The sequence below is a fragment of the Cryptotermes secundus genome, unplaced genomic scaffold (assembly GCF_002891405.2).
Source record: "Cryptotermes secundus unplaced genomic scaffold, Csec_1.0 scaffold181, whole genome shotgun sequence".
In the NCBI taxonomy this organism is placed as follows: domain Eukaryota; kingdom Metazoa; phylum Arthropoda; class Insecta; order Blattodea; family Kalotermitidae; genus Cryptotermes; species Cryptotermes secundus.
In genome coordinates, this window is record NW_019723906.1 from 609,026 (window position 1) to 627,121 (window position 18,096).

Sequence of the window (18,096 nt, forward strand, 5' to 3'; positions counted from 1 at the left end):
CGTGTTCACAAGAGCCATCCACTGGTCCCTATCCTGAGCCAGATCAATCCAATCCATACCATCCCATCCTATCTCTCTAAGATCCATTTTAATATTGTCCACCCACCTACGCCTTGGTCTTCCCAGTGGTCTATTTCCTTCTGGTTTTCCCACCAATAACCTATACGCATTCCTCGCCTCCCCCATTCGTGCTACATGACCTGCCCACCTCATCCTCCTTGACTTGATCATTCTAATTATACTTGGAGAAGAGTACCTTGAATATCGTACTGTTTCAAAAATAAATTCTGATTGGAGCAGGAAGGGGTCCTAAAGTCTGTGTGAGTAAATGATGAAATTGATCTGTCATTAAATGTCTTGATACCATTCCTCAGTGACAATGATTCTGTATGCCCTACCCAAGGACTGTGTGTAGTTTGAAAGTTGTTCGAAAGAAAGTTCTCTAATATCAGTATCTCCAACGAAGAAAGGAGAAAGTTTACCATTTATATAAGAAAATTCGAAAGTACTACAGTCCTGCCGCTATTTAATGACCCTTGTATCAGCGTTAAACCGTACCCTCCTCGAAGCAACACTGGCCGACAGTAACGTGTTAGCCAGGCAGTTGCCAATTTTATGTTTTATTTTTGAGCTCTGTTCCACTGCGATAATATTTCCGGCTACATTTACACTCTTTGGCCATTTGTGTTGTAATTAAGGTGAGACAATAATATACTTACTCTACCCGAGATGGGAGTTTGCTAAGTTATACGCACGCGCGGCCACTGTTCATTAAATCGCGGATGGATTATAAATGCAGTGGGACAGTAATTAATTCTGAGACTTTCAGATAAGCTATAGCAAATGTGGTTCTTCATGTTTTGTTTGATTATTTGACAGCTGTTTTGGCATTAGTTTTCTCAATCCAGAGAAAATTCTGTTAATATAGCAGGAAATTCAGAATAGGGTAGAGGATTCGGATTTTCATGTTTATTGTTAATGTTTTATATGCTTGAAGCTTTCACAGCTAGAGACTATGAGGCATGTGAATATGGAATTAGGTTCGTTTCATATTCCGTACTGACATAGCTGAGCGCAATAGAATATTTCATAGCGCTTTAATCATCAAGTACAGAATTTCTCCTGTGGTTCTGAATCCTCTTTAGCACAGTGAAGTTTAAATATACAAAACCATAATTTTCATGCATTTAGTATGGGTGTGAAACTCGGTTTCTCATTATAACAAAAAGAAGACAGGTTGTGGATGACTAATTTTATTTATTTATGACTTACGTAACGACATTGTGAGTATCCCCTGTAGTAGATGGAATTGAGCGGTCAGCTTCTCTCTCCGGCCGCTTTACTCCCTTGAGGAAAGAAGCCAGGATACCCATGATAGGAATACGGATGGATCGTAGAAAACTCTGTAAAGAGTAGAAGAAATATTTGCCCCTGTCAGAAATCGAAACCCGATTCCTCAGTCGTCCAGCCCATTTTAATTCTAAATTCGCTCGGGGGGGGGGTAGAGTCCAATTGGGTCCACTCGGCACGGCGGCCACTGATTGGTCTATTGTAGCCTGCCCCGGATGATTATGATGATGGAGAATTTGGTGGAATGAAGATTGGCAGGGGAAACTGAAGTACTCGGAGAAAACTCGCTCCAGCGCCACTTTGTCCACCACATATGCCACTTGACTTGACCCGGGATCGAACCCGTGACGCCGTCGTCCAGCACATAGTCCGCGACTGTACCGAAGAGACTGAAGTCTACAGTAACGACGAATATGAGGTTGATTAATGAAGTAATTAGGAAGCAAATTGAAATAGCTAGTTGTGGAGTAATTTGAGGAAAATCTGCGCATTTGTCTGCAGGAAATGAGGGAATCCACGAAAAAACTCAGAATAGTCGGCCTTCGAACCTCGATTTCGACTCGTGACCGTCTGAAAGCGAAGCAGTTCTGGTCACTTGACCACGATGTTCACTAGGGTGTTTAGGAAGAGAATAGCAATGAAAGTATCGGTACTTGAGAGGGGGGAGAGTAACAGGAGAGTGGAGAAAGGTTCATGATTAGACGTTTCACTAAATATTATTAAGTACTTAAATGAAGAAGTAAGATTGGTGGAGCGTATAGCATGCATACAAGATGTGAGAAATTCATACAAATTTCAGTCTGAAATCTGAATAGAAGACTTACGTGTAGGTGGGGGGATAATATTAAGACGAACCTTAAATAAACAGCAGTTTAAGGTTATTGCCACGATACATTTTGGTGTGGGAGCGAATCCTCTGAAGTAACTTAACTTGGTCAATATTGTTAACGTCAGAATGTAAAAAGGGGCTGATATTAGCACGAAATTATATTTATTATTTGTAGACTGAAACTCACGACTCGTCTGAATGTGACAAAACAAATATTTTAAATGCGGAAAAATGCCAGCGTAGTGATTTCTCTAACATTTCAGCTTACTTTTGCAAATTGTTGTAAGTCGTCACGTGTACGTCTGAAACTTTGTTTTAATGTGGGATGTTGCGCTACGACATCGTCAATCTAATGTTTTATTAACCTGCGAATGTTGTGTGTGCATGTGAGCTGTTTGTTTTTAAGTTTTCTCAAAACTTCTTTCCGGAGAGTAAGCATTATTCCTGAATGTATTCATTACTCACGTTTAAGCGGGAATATGCTAATGTCAGAAAATTATACTAAGTAATTCGAGTGCAATTATTATGTGATCAGGAAATACAAGGAAACTTATTCGGGAATTACATGACCTAGTAGGGCCGCGCCATAGCTCAAGCGGTTAATCGCTGGCTTCTCACCGTGGTGGCCCGGGTTCGGTCCCGGGTCTGGTCAAGTGGGATTTGTGGTGAGCAACGTGGCGCTGGGGCAGGTTTTCTCCGAGTACTTCGGTTTCCCCTGCCAATCTTCATTCCGCCCATTGCTCCACAATCACCCTCACCTATCATCTGGGGCTGGTACAATAGGCCAGAAGTGGCCGCAGTACAAGGGACTTAGTCCCACCCCACTAGCAATAAAAAAATAAATGATCAAGTTGATGGATGATAAATGTCTACACGCAACACAATCGCACTTATCCAGGTGATAAGCATTAACCTGTGAGATTTTGAAGTTTTCACACCCGTAAGGATTCATATTGTGATGTTTTGGCTTCATACACAGTGTAATATGGTAGGAAATTACAAACATTTCGAAGGAATATACTGCCTACATCTTCAGGTTACATCACTTTCCAAACTACACGCCGTCGTCAAAATTCGCGATAGAATAAGCAGAAATTCTGACATGTATTCTGGAGGTTGTGAGTTCACATCTCGGTCCGGATACCGTCTATCGTGACTGCGGTTTTCTGCGGTCCCTCCATGCAGATACTTGAATACTACTTCAAATTAGTGCATTTATTTCTTCAATACCGTTTTCAGTTAATTTTCCGTTAATCATCCGATTATTCGAAAGCTGTAGTGTGAGCCGCTGTCACGGTCGTTAAATAAACCCTATAAAATAAATAAGGTTCCCCTTGTCATAAAGGAGTCAGCAGGAGTTCGCAAATCTTCCGCTGAAACTAATTAAACCCACGCTTTCATTCTAACCCGCTGGAGCGTGAATTTGTACTAAATAATACAAAACAATTCAGTTCTTATCTCACAAGATCGCGTTGCTTCCTCGTTATGAGTCCAATTGTGCAATGAGATTCACAAGAATAATCAGTCACTGTTGACTGGATTTGAAGCTGTCACAGAGGCGACTACGAAGATATAACGCCTTGTAGTCTGGTGAAACTCGACTAACGTGCCGCAGGACATATCGTCTCCATCTTCAGTCTCTTTAGTGACTACTTCATGCTGGTTTTTGCTTGCCTTACTTTTCACCCCTGAAGATGGAGGAAACATGTTTCTCCGAAACGTCGGTTTACTCTCAATTGACTATACGACATTATATCTCAGAAGACAACTTTCAGTAAATATCAATTCTGAGGTTCATATCAAACACACAAATGCACCCTGTGAAAAAAAAAATCAATTTTTTACGATGTACATCCATGTTAAAATATTAGAAACTAAAATCGTTACATTTTTACAAGGTAGTCAGTCTTTAGAGTCCTTTTTATTATGAAACTTTCGTTCTTTCAGGATTTATCTTATTGTAGGTTGTACGGAAAGAACAAACCTGCTGCTGCTCATGCAGTTCACAAAACCATAATTACTTTTCGTGAGATATTTGTTGCTGTTACTTTATATAGGCCGCGCCATAGCTCAAGCGGTTAGTCGCTGGCTTCCCATCGTGGCGGCCCGGTTTCGATCCCGGTCTGGTTAAGTGGTATTTGTGGTGGACAAAGTGGCACTGGGGCAGTTTTTCTCCGAGTACTTCGGTTTCCCCTGCCAATCTACATTCCACCAATTGCTCCACAATCACCCTCACCTATCATCTGGGGCTGGTACAATAGGCCAGAAGTGGCCGCAGTACAAGGGACTTAGTCCCACCCCACTAGCAATAAAAAAATATTTACATACCAATCTCAGTTCCGAGTGTATAGTTGCCCAGAAAGTTATAGACATGAGAAATTGTTTGTGATTTATTTACCGGTACTGTCAGTATCCAGATTGTATATAGTTGCATGGTAGGATGAATGATGAATTATGAAATGGAAATAATTTCGATCGAAGCGATCGTGGCCCAATCGAGTATCATACTGACGTTTACATAAGGGAAGTAGAAAAATTCACGAAAAATCAGGAAAGCCGATGTACCGGCCGAAATTCGAACCGAGAACTTTCCGAATAAAGTTTGGAACGTTACCGTTACACCAGACTGCTCATCTTGCTGCAAGTAAAACAAACAAACAAAAAAAAAACAGGCACACCAAATCCCCCCACGATAGCAAAACAACCTTCAGTTGTCTTGTCATTTATTCAGATTGACGAAAAGTATTAAATAAAATGGGAGTATAAGAATCCGCCTGACGAACGAAATGAGTGCCCCTGTTATCGCACTTAAAATCACATACAAGCTAAACATTGAAGAATTACTGTAACAAGTGTACAGCAACAGCTTTCTCATTAAACACATTATAGTATACTCGTAGCCTGGCAAAGGATTCTCATGGATTATTCACCATTCCGCTTAACCTCCTTTCCTGCGTTTCTCTTACTCTACCCCTAATCTTCCACGCCTACTTACGGATCACATGTTCTACAGCTGTAGACAAGGGGCACCAATAGGCGGGCTAGGATGGTAGAGTGGGGGAACTGCTTCCCCCTCCTTGCATTTCTTATCCCCACCGGCCGTGAGAATTCTTTCGTCGGCTCCGATATATGTGATGCTGGAGCAAGAGGGACAGTTACACCATGTCTTTTTGCTAAGCAATTTCTGGTGTAAATCTGCCACCAGACAGGGAAGAAATTCGCCTTTCTTGAAGTAGACATAAATGGGAGGATAATATTAAAGATATTAAACATATAGGGCGAGGAATGTGGACTGGATTCGTGGGGCTCAGTATAGGGTTAAAGTGGCTGACTTTTGTGAACACGGTAATGAACCTTCTTATTCCACAAAATTTATTGAATATCTAGGCGAGTATAAAAGAGGTCTATATCTTGGCATGTCGGCCCATTAGTATTTGTAACAAACTCTATTTTTTGATCTATTGTTCAAGCATGGTTGTATATGGACACATACAAAGAAGTTAAGATTCCTAGAGGTTTACAACTGGTCGTTTTAGTATAAAGCCTGAGGGTTAGGTTTAAACAGCATATCTGTTTTAACCCCAGAGCCTCTCATTATAACTATAGAGCTATTGTGTACGATCAGTAATAGCGCGCTTTCTGTACAGATAACTCCGACCTCTTTTAACTACCGTTAGTGAAACTGGATACTTGAAATATACCCGACCCATACATCTGATTTACTGACCGAGGTTTTCTATATCTTGTGCTTTCTCCCCATTTCTCTCATTTTTTTTCGAACTTTCACATTATTGTAAAATTAAACAGGACTTGAAGCCCTAAGAACAAAGCTATTGTGACATGAATCCATCACCTTTCGTTTACATCTTAAGTAAACTGAATTTGTTTACTCGATGCTGGCTAGTTTCTGTGTATTTTGCTGCATGATGTCCAGTCTCCTTCCTTGATGGCACCATGCCAGGCTCTGTGCGTATCGATTAATATCATAGAAAAGTCTAAGACAACAATATAATTATAATAAAACAAATCTCATTGCTGTTTAAGCAGAACCAACTGCAAAGGATATTTCTTTACGGTTTAAATGTAAGAGCAATAGGAGTGGTCTTTGCTGCTGTATATTTAAACGTAATCGAGAATGGATACAGATTGCTAACCGGCTCCTTTGCGTGCTTATTGTATTTAATGTTCAGAGACTCAGTCAGAGGCCAATTTTATTTATAATAATTCAAGATGTTGCACGCTTCATCAATCTAACGCGATAACCAGGCTTTCTAAAGTGAGTGTGTGTAAAGGAAGTTTTATGTGTTTTTGAGCAGTGTTGCTTGTCACTTGCTGCGGTTTACTACTTCTTCAATATGGTACTAAAAGGTTAAATATATATAAAGTGTCTATTATGACTGTCTGAGGGTGTTTGAAAACAGGGTGTTGAAGAGAATATTTGGACCGAAGAGGGATGAAGTGAGGGGAGTTTGGAAAAAAACTTGCACAATGAGGCGCTTCATAATTAGTACTCCTCTCCAAGTATGATTAGAGTTAGCAAGTCAAGGAGGATGGGATGGGCAAGTAATATAGCACGATGGGGAAAATGGGAATGCATATAGGACATCTGTGGGAAGCCAGAAGGAAGGAGACCATTAGGAAGAAAGAGACGTAGGTGGGTGGATAATATTAAAGTAGTTCTTGGAGAGATAGGATGGGATGGATTGGATTGATCTAGCTCAGGATAAGGACAAGTGGAGGGCTCTTGTGAACACGGTAATGACCTTCAGGTTCCTTAAAATGCTGGGAAGTTCTTGAGTAGCTGCACAATTCGCGACTTCTCAAGAAGGGTTCAGCTCCATGAGTGAATGAGTCTATTATGACTGCTTGTTTAATATATAATTATAAAATCTAAGGCATACCATGCCGGTCACGGTAGCCGAGCGGTCTAAGGCGTGCAGTGTCTTCGCTCGCTCGGAAGCCGGGATCGTGAGTTCGAATCCCACTCAGGGCATGGATGTTTAGTTTGTGTGGGTGCTTATTTCTGTGTTTGTGTACAGGTAGAGGCCTTGCGACGAGCTGATCACCCGCCCAAGAAGTCCTACCGTCTGTCTAAGATCTAGAAAAACCGAAGTGAACGGAGAAGTTCATGGAGGTAGGCCTAGGCCCACTGGGGCTGTAGCGCCAAGGGGAAAAAAGGGATACTATAATGGAGCATTTACGGTAAAAGGTAACGGTAAATTTATCCCTTGGATTAATTAATTAAACGCCATGCCATGAAAACGTATGGGAATTATAGCTCCACTGTTCTTAAACTTGATGTTAGATGGGAGTGAGTGATAAGCATCACGCCCCTACTGCTTTGCCTTCTGTAGCCAATGTATAGAGGGCTGAGGGGACCCCAGGGCCGGTCTGGACGTTGTGGAGTAAGAGAACAGAGGTTTCATAAAGTCTGTAGGTGAGTGTTGCTGTCCAACATGATGAACCGAACATCGGACATGTGTAATCCGTTCACGATTAGGAATTTTACGGGGATGATGATGATGATGATGATGTGGTACTTGGAGATTTGGCTGTGGTACTAGCTGCAGATGAAAGTGCTGTGTCTTGTCGCTGTGTTATCTTGTTGTAGACAGGCATCTTAGCTCCTAACCGAAATTATTAAAAACGTACAAAATTTACTAATTGAAGAAGTCTGAAGGTAGCGTTAAGATAGATGCCAGAACATGAGATCTTTTGAATTATTACAAATTAAGCTGTTTGAGTGAGGCTTCTAACATATTTATATCTAATTAACACAACTGAATGTAACCATTTAAATTTACTCTGATGCCTGTTTGTAGAGGCTATAGCAGACTATTCACTATTCTCCTAGAGAAATCTCCTCTTTTCAGCCAACAGATTTCAGGGTGACTACGAATGGGACTACAGGTATGCAAATTACTTAGGGAGTGTTAATAATAAAACGTTATATATTAGAAGAATTAGGTTCCTTACCCTATTTCTAACCAGATTTGATATTGTCAGTTTTAGGTTACATATCCTTATACAAAAGTATATTTTGAAACCGGTTATTACGAGTAAGAATAGCAAAGGTCCACTCAATTTAGGCCTATGCAGAGATTTCTTATATCGTACTTGGAAAAAATATGGTTAACCCTGTACGGGATGCGTTAACGAAGCCCATTTGTAGCCTCAAGTGAGTAGGAGTTTATTTTTATTGATCAGTATGGCTGAAAGTTGGTTAGAATGTGCAAAATTATAATTTTGCCTGTGGTTCTGTATGGGTGTGATTCTTGGTCTCTGACATTAAGGGAGAAACATAGACTCAGAGTGTTTGAGAACAGGGTGCTGAGGAGAATATTTTGACCAAAGAGAGATGAAGTGACAGAAGGTTAGAGAAAATTGCAACAATGAGGAGCTGCATAACTTGTACTCTTCTCCAAGTATAATTAGACTGATCTAGTCAAGGAAGATGAGGTGGGCATGGCATGTAGCACGATTGGGTGAGAAGAGGATATTGGTGGGAAAGCCAGATGGAAAACGACCACTGGGAAGACCAAGCGTAGGTGGATGGACAATATTAAAATATAATATTTGATGTTTTCACGGCAGTGGCAGAAGAAAGCAGTCTTCTGGGATGTGGCGCCGTGTAGATATTGTGTTAACCGACGTTTCGGAGGAACGTATCGCCTCCATCTTCGGAATAGAAAAAAAGGTAGAAAATTCGCGAACGAGAAACTAGCGTGAAGATGGAGGCAGTACGTTTCACCGAAACGTCGGTTAATGGAATATCTACACGGCGCCACATCCCAGAAGACTGCTTTCTTCGATATTAAAATGGATCGTAGGGATATAGGATGGGATGGTATGGACTGGATCGAACTGGCGAAGGATAGGGACCAGTAGAGGGCTTTTGTTAACATTGTAATGAACCTTCGATTTCCACAAATTACTGGGAAATTCTTGAGCAGCTCCACAATTGGCGGCTTCTCAAGAAGGGCTCAGTTCCATGAAGTTTGTTAGTTAGGTAGTTAGTTAGTTAGTTAGTTAGTTAGTTAGTTATGGCTGATAATTTCAATAGTTCCCCAAAAAATCCCATATCGAAGTTTCAAGAAACTTGAACAAGAGTTTAGGTGCTGATACCAGGTCACGGACAGACAGAAAAGCAGACATAACCTCCAAATAAAATGATATTTTCTAATTTGTAAAGATCGCATAATAATTACCATCAACCGTTTAGATTTTGATGAGAAATCAGGTGAATAAACGGCTAACAGAAAAATTGACACGACAAAATAAAAACTAACTCTTCAGTAGAAGCAATGTTATTCGTAATCTGAAGGCGAAAGTAATTGGTTCTGAGATTTTCGTTCTAACCAGAAGAGGTTCCGATTAATATTCTACTGGGCCGAGATAATTTCTTAAGAACTTCAGAAAACTCTTGTCAGGTAACATAACAAAATACCGTAGGAGTCCGACTACAAAGCGACCTCCTGTTTTTCCAATGACAAAATCCGAGGCAACCTTTTTGCCAAATTGAATATGTCTTTTATTTCTGAAGGTCGTAAGAAAAAGGAATAAAAATAATAAATTCAAAATTTAATACCTTAAATTCAACTCCATATTTTCACAAATATCATTGCAGTTAGCAATTAGGACTGTTCATAATCACCATCTTCAGGTTTAATCTTCCTATTTCTATGGCTCTTCCAGCCCATTCAGGGACCAGGCCTCTTATTCAGGACCGAAATCATTTTTCACAGACGGTAGGACTGGTTGGACGAGCGGTCAGCCCGTCATAAGGCCTCTACCTAAACACAGGACAACACAAACACAAAATAAATGTATACACACAACAAACATCCATGCCCTGGGTGGGATTCTAACCCAAGATTCCAGCATCCGAGCGAGCGAAGACAGCTCATGCCTTAGACCGCGCGGTTACCGTGACCGGCCATTTAATCCTTAAGGACAGAAAATAAAGTGACCCTTCTTTTCCGAGAAGCAATATTTGAAAAAATAACTAACTTTATATTCGAGTTCGTCTTATACGGTATTTTAATTGGAAGTAATACTCGTGTGACCAATGTGGCTCTTGATATCGCTGAAGATTGTACACCCCTGTCTGCACGGTCTGCATAATGACAAGGAACAATGGTTGTCAGCAAACTGACATACACTTGAGCCCTTCTGTACTTGCCTTTCATTTTTATTTCTTCGAAATTTAATTTCCCCCGCTTATGGTCGAACATTCCTTCGGCGATTAGCAACAAGCATTTTATTTTGGTGTAAAAATGCGCTGCGTTCAGGTATACCCGATATTCTTAAAGAGTTCAATTATGCAACGAAGTGCATATGTGCATAATCAGCGGGCACTTAAACAATGCTCATGTTGCATCTTGGATGAGTTCTGCCATCTCACTCTGTTTCTAACTGGCGAACGCATCCACTCTTCATCCATATTTTAAATGAAAATAAAATATTACCTTGTTTTTATTAACCACTGCGACATGAAGATGTATGGGGAAGGAGAACTATAGTTCCACACATTCTTAACTTTGAGAGCACATAGAGATGAGTGGTCTACATAGAGCCCCGGCCGCTCCACTCTATAGGAAGCAGCTCCCAGTCCTCAATTTGATACTGAGTGGGCCCCAGAACCGTTCTGGACGCTATGGAGAAGAAAAGAATTTCTTGCCACAGCCGGGAATCGAATCACAGATTACTCAGTCATCCAGATCTTAGTCTGGTCACTATACTGACCGAGCTATTTCCTACAAAATCTAAAATGAAATATTGAAGTACCTCGGTGAAACTAGTTTAGAATTATGGCTGCCGGCGGGGAGATAAAGCATCATTAAACTGCTTAAACGGAAGCTTGTGAGCAAATATTCTGGTTACCCCTTCCCTCATCCCCTCCGCCATTATGAAAAAAAAATCGTGCGGCGCCCCTTTTCAGGATAAGGTCCAGCAGCATGCTTTTATGTAAGTAGTTATGCAATTTTTCAAAGCAGGCAAGAATCAGGCATAGACTGCAAGGCCAAGACGCTTAGAAGCATCGTCCTTGAGGAGAAAGAAATTTGAGGGATCTTGGTCTACCTGTATTTCGCGACGCCATTTCAACTGCACTGATTATAGTGTATCGTAAGAGGTATGACGCGTTGTTAATGAATTTTACGTAAGAGAGAATACTGAAAAAGGCGATCGTGGCGTATTTTAAGATAAGATTCCGACGTTATACCAGCCGAATGGTAAACGTCAATACCATTCAGGAGAAGGAACAACAGAGGTCAAATTTAAACGGTGGAATATCAGGACGAAAGGAAACCCAGACTTTCTTTAAGATACGAATTGATGAAATGATGAAGACTTCTATATTCTCGTATATAACGCCATGTAATTTGTTGAAAACTGACGGCGTTTCGGAGAAAAAAATCGTCTCCTCTTTCACGGTCGAAGACTAAGCCAAGAAAGACACCAGTTTAAAACAGGTGGCAAGCAGAGTACCTATTTCAAGTTTGTTCCTTGCTTGGCTGATTCTTCAACCCTGAAGTTGGATGTGACTAGTTCCTCTGTAACGTCGTCGCCTTTCAACGGACTATACAGCTTTGTATCCCAGAATTCTTCATAACCACTGCTGTGACAGCCTCAAATCCTACATTATGAAAAGATATTTACTATGCTTACTAAGACTGTAAATACTCGTAAATAAATTCTCAGATGCATCTTGCAATATGATGCCTGGAAGAGTCATGAGTGGGTAATTTGGAATGAAATATTTTTTGCTGAAATTATTTGCAAATGCTCTGGTCTGGCTAGAAGTATGACTGAAGGAACATAAAAGAGATTATTCTCCATTCAATGAAAGTTCAGATATTTCCTTCTATGAATTGTATGCCTTGTACGCACAACATCGGACCCTGCCTTCCTGTTGTCCAGAATATGGAAACAGATAAATTCACCGTTCGACTATAGGTTTAAAACTATTTTTGCGACTATGTGTGAAGTGAAAAAGGACAATGCAATTGTTAGTGACATTGGGTCGCGCTGTCCTGTTTCCACATTACCTGATTTCTAAATAAATATGCACCGTTGGTTGAAATTTCGAAATTTTTATGACGTTTCGAAAATGTTTGCACATTTTTAATCCGAAACAAATGATCAGATATCAGTTCGACTTCGCAGCAGCCTAAAAATGATGTTTAATATGTTCTTTATACAAAGTGTAGGAAACGAAAGCATGACTGTGAGGCTAGCAATATCCATACCTCTTCCCAAATGCTCATCAATATCATCATCGTAGCTGTTTTCTTATTTTATCAATGTTTCTGTAGTCGCCTGTTCCGGCTTCTCCATCTCTTTCCCGGTGAGCCGTGCTGAAGGTCAGCTCACTCTAGCTGTGACGTCATGGCGGCTGCAATTCCCGGATTCCATCCCCACTCCTAAATATTTCCACGTAATACCCTTGTCACGTGACCCCATCCCACCTCTTAGGTCTCGGAACGAAGAGCGTTGCTCTGTGCAGTCTGTCGGACAACGTGGCCCAGAGGGTTTCATTACCAACTAACGCAGATTCTCATTGCAAATTCTTTTTCGGCAGGGGCATTTCAAATTGGGTTTGGTACCTGGCTGCCCGCAGCGCAAGCCGTTGGCTAGGACGGTTGCGATGCGTCGTATCATTTTGTATTTATTTGTGTGTGTAGAAAGGGCTAACCCATCCTACCCCCAAGAGAAGTGGGGAACGGGGGCAATTGGTTTGCTTCGAGTCGGAAGTGTTGGCGACGAGCGATTGTTTATCAATCGCGTATGGGGTGTTGCCAGGATTATATGTCTCTTGTTATGTTGTTATTAATTTATTTTTTGTAAATTAAATTCTCGTTAATTTTATCTGAGGCCAACTAATTACTGTAGCTCCTCCACCGGCTTGAATACCCCACGTCCTTCTTGGGAGCATGCGAACACGGCAAATGAATCAGCCACGATGGACGCTCCCTCCCTCTTCACGGCTCTCGTAATGAGTAGCATTTGAGAGGTGAAAGGAAAGGGGCGGTTCACAGGTCTTGCAAAATTCTCTGTATTTTTGTCTTTATGTAGGCCGGAAGATGAACATTGCGAAGTGCTCGGTTGCAAGTATTCACTGAATATAATCTGCCCTTAATTTTTACCGATTAATATTTGCTAAACAAAGTGCAGTGCAGCTTATAATTATCCACCCCTTTGTAATTATTCAGTAAAAGTTGTCATTATACTTAATTAATTAAGCATAAAACCATGATAAAATGCGGGGAATCGAAGGTATTCGTTCTTAACCCCAGCACTAGATGGAGGTATGATTCAGTACTTATTATTGAAAAATGGCGGTCAATGGAGTGCTCACCGAAGTCTACCTCCTAACACGATGAAGTGGGCTGCTGTGAGGGATTACAGAATATCGAATTTTTTCGAAAACTCAATTTCGAGATGGAAGTTTCAAATAAATAATGCGAAATGTCTCCCGGATTGATTATTGAAATTACTCGTAGGTTGGAATTCCGCAAAGTCCACGAGGGCATGTGTTCAGGAGCGTCACAAAAACATCCCATGTCAATAGCAGCTTAGAAATGTGCGCATATGAGAGAAGGTTGGAACGTGCCACAAGAAGCCTTCGGATAACGGGTCGCGTCTAACAAAAAGGTTAAAAATGGAATGTTTTAGGAGAGCCAGTGTCCTTAATGGCAGGGAAAACCTAGGTGCAATGTTCTTTGCTAGAGCCAAAGCCCCGCGTCCAAGAGTGAAGGGAGTGGCCGAAATTCGGACAATAAAAATCAATTATTCTGATTTGGTGTGTTGTGAAAAGGTTACCGTTTCTTAGAATACAAACACAAATGGTCCTATAAGAATCAGTTTAAGATTTATGCAGCTTTGAATACTGGACATTTACGTTCTGCATTTTGTTAGTATTCTGGAAGTGAAGGACTGAAATGCATGTGGCTCACGAATACATATTTTGAGGTAAATGTAAAGTGAGGCAAAGTTTTCGCTTTGTTTAATTAATTAAGTACTAAGACACGAAGGGAGCACGCGGTAGTGTAGTTGGTTGAGGCTCTATGCTTCAAGCCGGAAAGTCGCGGGTTCGAATACTGATGAGGTGATTTTTTCAATTGACCGAATCCTTCCAGCCGCACAATGGCTCTGTGGTCGACTCAGCCTCTAACCGAAATGAGTACCAGGAATCTTCCTGGGGATGAAGGGCGGCGGACGCGTAAGGCTGACAACTTTGCCACCATCTGTGAGCCGACTGTCTAGAAAAAATGTGGATCGTCGACGTTTCGCAACCTTATGGGCCTTCACAGCCTGTTACAGGGATGGCTTTACATATGCCATGAAGATATATGCCGTAATGGAAACATAACTCTTGTCCTCGGCACTAGAAGGAGGAATGTTAGGACAACATCATGTCCTGAAATCCGTAAACAAAGCGATGGGGATACTTGAGAACTGGATACTTTGGAGAATACGTGTACCTGATAAGGGGGAACGATATTATAACGGGTTAATTAACAACACTTTCAGTATCGTGACTATATGCCGTCCGTGTGTGAAACAGGAGGTGAAGGAGAGACTTACATAAGGAGAGTCGTCATGATTTGAAATCTTCGCCAGATATCAATAAGATAATCAAACTAAGGTGGATGAGATCAGTGGGCATGTTGCAAGAACATGAAAAAATATAGAGAAAATTTAATGGGAAAATCTGAAAAGAAAAGGCCAATTGGAATTAAGCGTAGATAGAAGGATAATATCAAAATGTATCTTAAAGAAATAGAGAGTGAAATTGCGAAATTGGTTTATCTTGTGAACATGATAGTGTACCTTCGGTCTCCATAAAAAACGAGGGAGCAATTATTAGCCTTTGAAGAAGCCATTTGCTCCATATAATTAGTGAGTTACAACTCAGCTCTTCCGCTCAGTCGTGTGTTGCTTGAGGCTGTGAGATTCGTGAAAGTTCAATGTTTTATTTTAGGGTTATTAAAAACTCATTCTGCTGGATTGTGACGTTCCAGATTTTTCTAATTAGGACATTGGCATAGAGTGCTTTGGCAGGTCAAATATATTTTCGAAATTATTACAGAAACTTACGCTTTGTGTGAGACTTCATGTCCTCACAGTGGTGAGAGTATCGACTATTCTTTTCTGCGATTTGTCTGGTAGGGGTTTCCTGAAGATAGGATCTTCACTTTCCTCCTAAACCTCGGTAAACACCTACCAGACTGGAGAGGGTCATATTTCTAAAGGCGGTATTTTTCTCATACTCTGAGGATCGGTTATAACAGATATTCTGATGCGAACTACACAGAATAGAGTCCTATTTGAGAAGTTAGTATTTGCTCAGCTGGTCAAGAAATTCCAAATATTTCACAGAATCCAAATTACATTACAGATTTCACAAGAGCCCACCAGTGGGCCATGTCCTGAGCCAGACCATTGCAATCCGTACTTTAGTACTTTTTTTTAAAGATATATCTACACATATTTACATTGTTTACGTCTAGGCCAACCAAATGTTCTCTTCGCTTAAGTTTCTTCGATTAAAATTTTGCATGCATTTGTTATCTCTCTCATCGAAATTCTAAAGCAGTGAGCCTAAGCAATAGTGTCATTTCGCAGCGTGTTGTGTGTGACCGATCAGGATGGATCAGCGCAAATTAGCGTCAGCGGTATTCAGGGCGATTCCGGTTTGTCTGTATGCCAGGTTACCGCCTAACCTGATACGTAATGAGGAGTACTGCCATCTGGGATGCTTGCCGCCTGCTTCTTGTTGGTTTCTTCCTTGGCTTACCCATTGACTCTTAAGGTGGAGGCACTGCTGTCCTCCGATGGACTTCAACCTGACTACACAGCGTTACACCTCAGGAGATTACGGTTCATAATCACCGCTGTGAGAACCTCAGATTCAACGTGTTAAGTGTTACATTGAATAGGTTCCCACAAAGTATGTAAAAAAGTAAAGTTATCCCTGCAACAGGCCGTGGAAGCCCATACAGTTGTAAGACGTCGAAGCCCCAACATTTTCTAGACAATCAGCCCATAGATGGCGGTGAATTTTTGAGCCCTACACACCGACAACCCTTTACCCTCATGAAGATACCTGGTACTTATTTCTGTTAAGAGGCTGAGTCGACCCCAAGGCCATAATGCGGCTGGAAGGATTAGGTCAATTGAAAAATCGAATGACCTCGTCGGGAATCGAAACCGCAACCTTCGGGCTTGTAGTATAGTGCCTGAACGTATTACGCTACAGCGTGCCACCGAGGATGTTCCCATAGTTTATTAAAAATAGAATCCACTGATTCTGTATAGCCGACACGACGACTTATGTTACTTACTGATGATCACGCATCCTAGAATATATTTGATTTACAGCTTGAGCTCAAAGTTATACGCAATAATTTAATTTCAGTGCTAAGTGACCTACACAACTGATACAGCATTTTATTTACGAAACAACTTGGTCCACCGGTAAAGCCCTAGACTTTCATTTGAGAGGTGTTCGGTTCGAATGCTGGCCGGGACACCGGCTATCTTGACTAAGGTCCTCCTAGGTTTTACTCAGTTTCTCTGGGCAAATGCCGGGATAGTATCGCAGCTAGGCCCTGGCTTCTTCTTTCAACATCCTTTCCAATGAATCATTCATGTACCATCCTACCATTCAGCTGTGCTGACAGCCTCGTAAGGTAAGGCAGAACAAAATGAGAAACGCTGTGTATATCCTACGAACCAGTCAGACAGTCATGAAATACTCAGACAATTCTCGCAACGAATTGTATGGCTACATATAATTGTTTTAACTGCACGAAAAAATAATCTGTATTATGAGCTTGACGTGTTTGCAAATTCTCTCCCGTATATCACGTGTCCCTCCCCCCTGTAGGAATGGGGTAATACTAAGTCACTTGATATGCGGTCTTCATTGGGCGTAGTGCACAAGCCCCTGGTGAATATGGAGTTGAGGCGGATTCGCTGGCAAGGAAATCCCTAAGCCCTCGGTGAAACACCTGTCCCATTGGCACTTTGTTTACAAGTCTCCCGTGAAATAACGTAGCACTGAGCCCGGATCACCACCTGAGAAGCCGGCCGCTAACCACCATACCTACGGCACGGCCATGCTTGCATTAAGCTGTGGTCTGTCCAGAAACCCTCGAGGGCTCCTGTCTAGCGATCAGAGCAACCGGCGAAATTAAATTAATTGCCACAATATTTCTGCGCGAAGCGTGGCAGATCAGGTTTCATGCCTCTGTCCCTCCTCAACTCTCCTCCAGTTGCCCCCCCACCCCCAACCCCCAATTGCTTTCTTGCAGCTGCTACTGGTGTCTGTTTCTCTCGCGCGACCAGTTCGCGTCTCAACTTCAATTTAATGCAAAGCTGGAACAAAGAGCATTCCACAGCACTTATATTTCAAGATCTTTCAGGCGCTCTTTAACATACTATTTGAATATAATATAATTACATATCCATTTTCCTAGATCTCCTTCGAAATTGTGGTGGTTCATACGCAGTTTCGTCAAAATGTTTCGTTTGGTTCAAGAGCTACAAGTGGGACAAATTTGGGCATGTTGATTCATTAAATTATGTTTCAATATAGATAAAAGTAAAGTTGTGCCTGTGCTTAATTAAGTACCACGTCATGAAGACATATAGGGAAACAGCGGTATAGCTATACCGACTTTACCGTCTGAGCTATTCTGACTCTTATCTTTCAATGTGGAGTAAAGAAAATGAAAGAAAAATGGACTTCTGTAACATATGTACATAGCTAGAAGCATTTTCTCCTGTAGGGTTGGTACGCAACACTAATAGTAAGCTCCGTTTTAGGGATCGGAAAAGTACAAGTAATGCTAGCCTTGACGTACAACTAGAGACAGGTCTACAACTCGTGGTGTTTTTTGAAGGTTTGG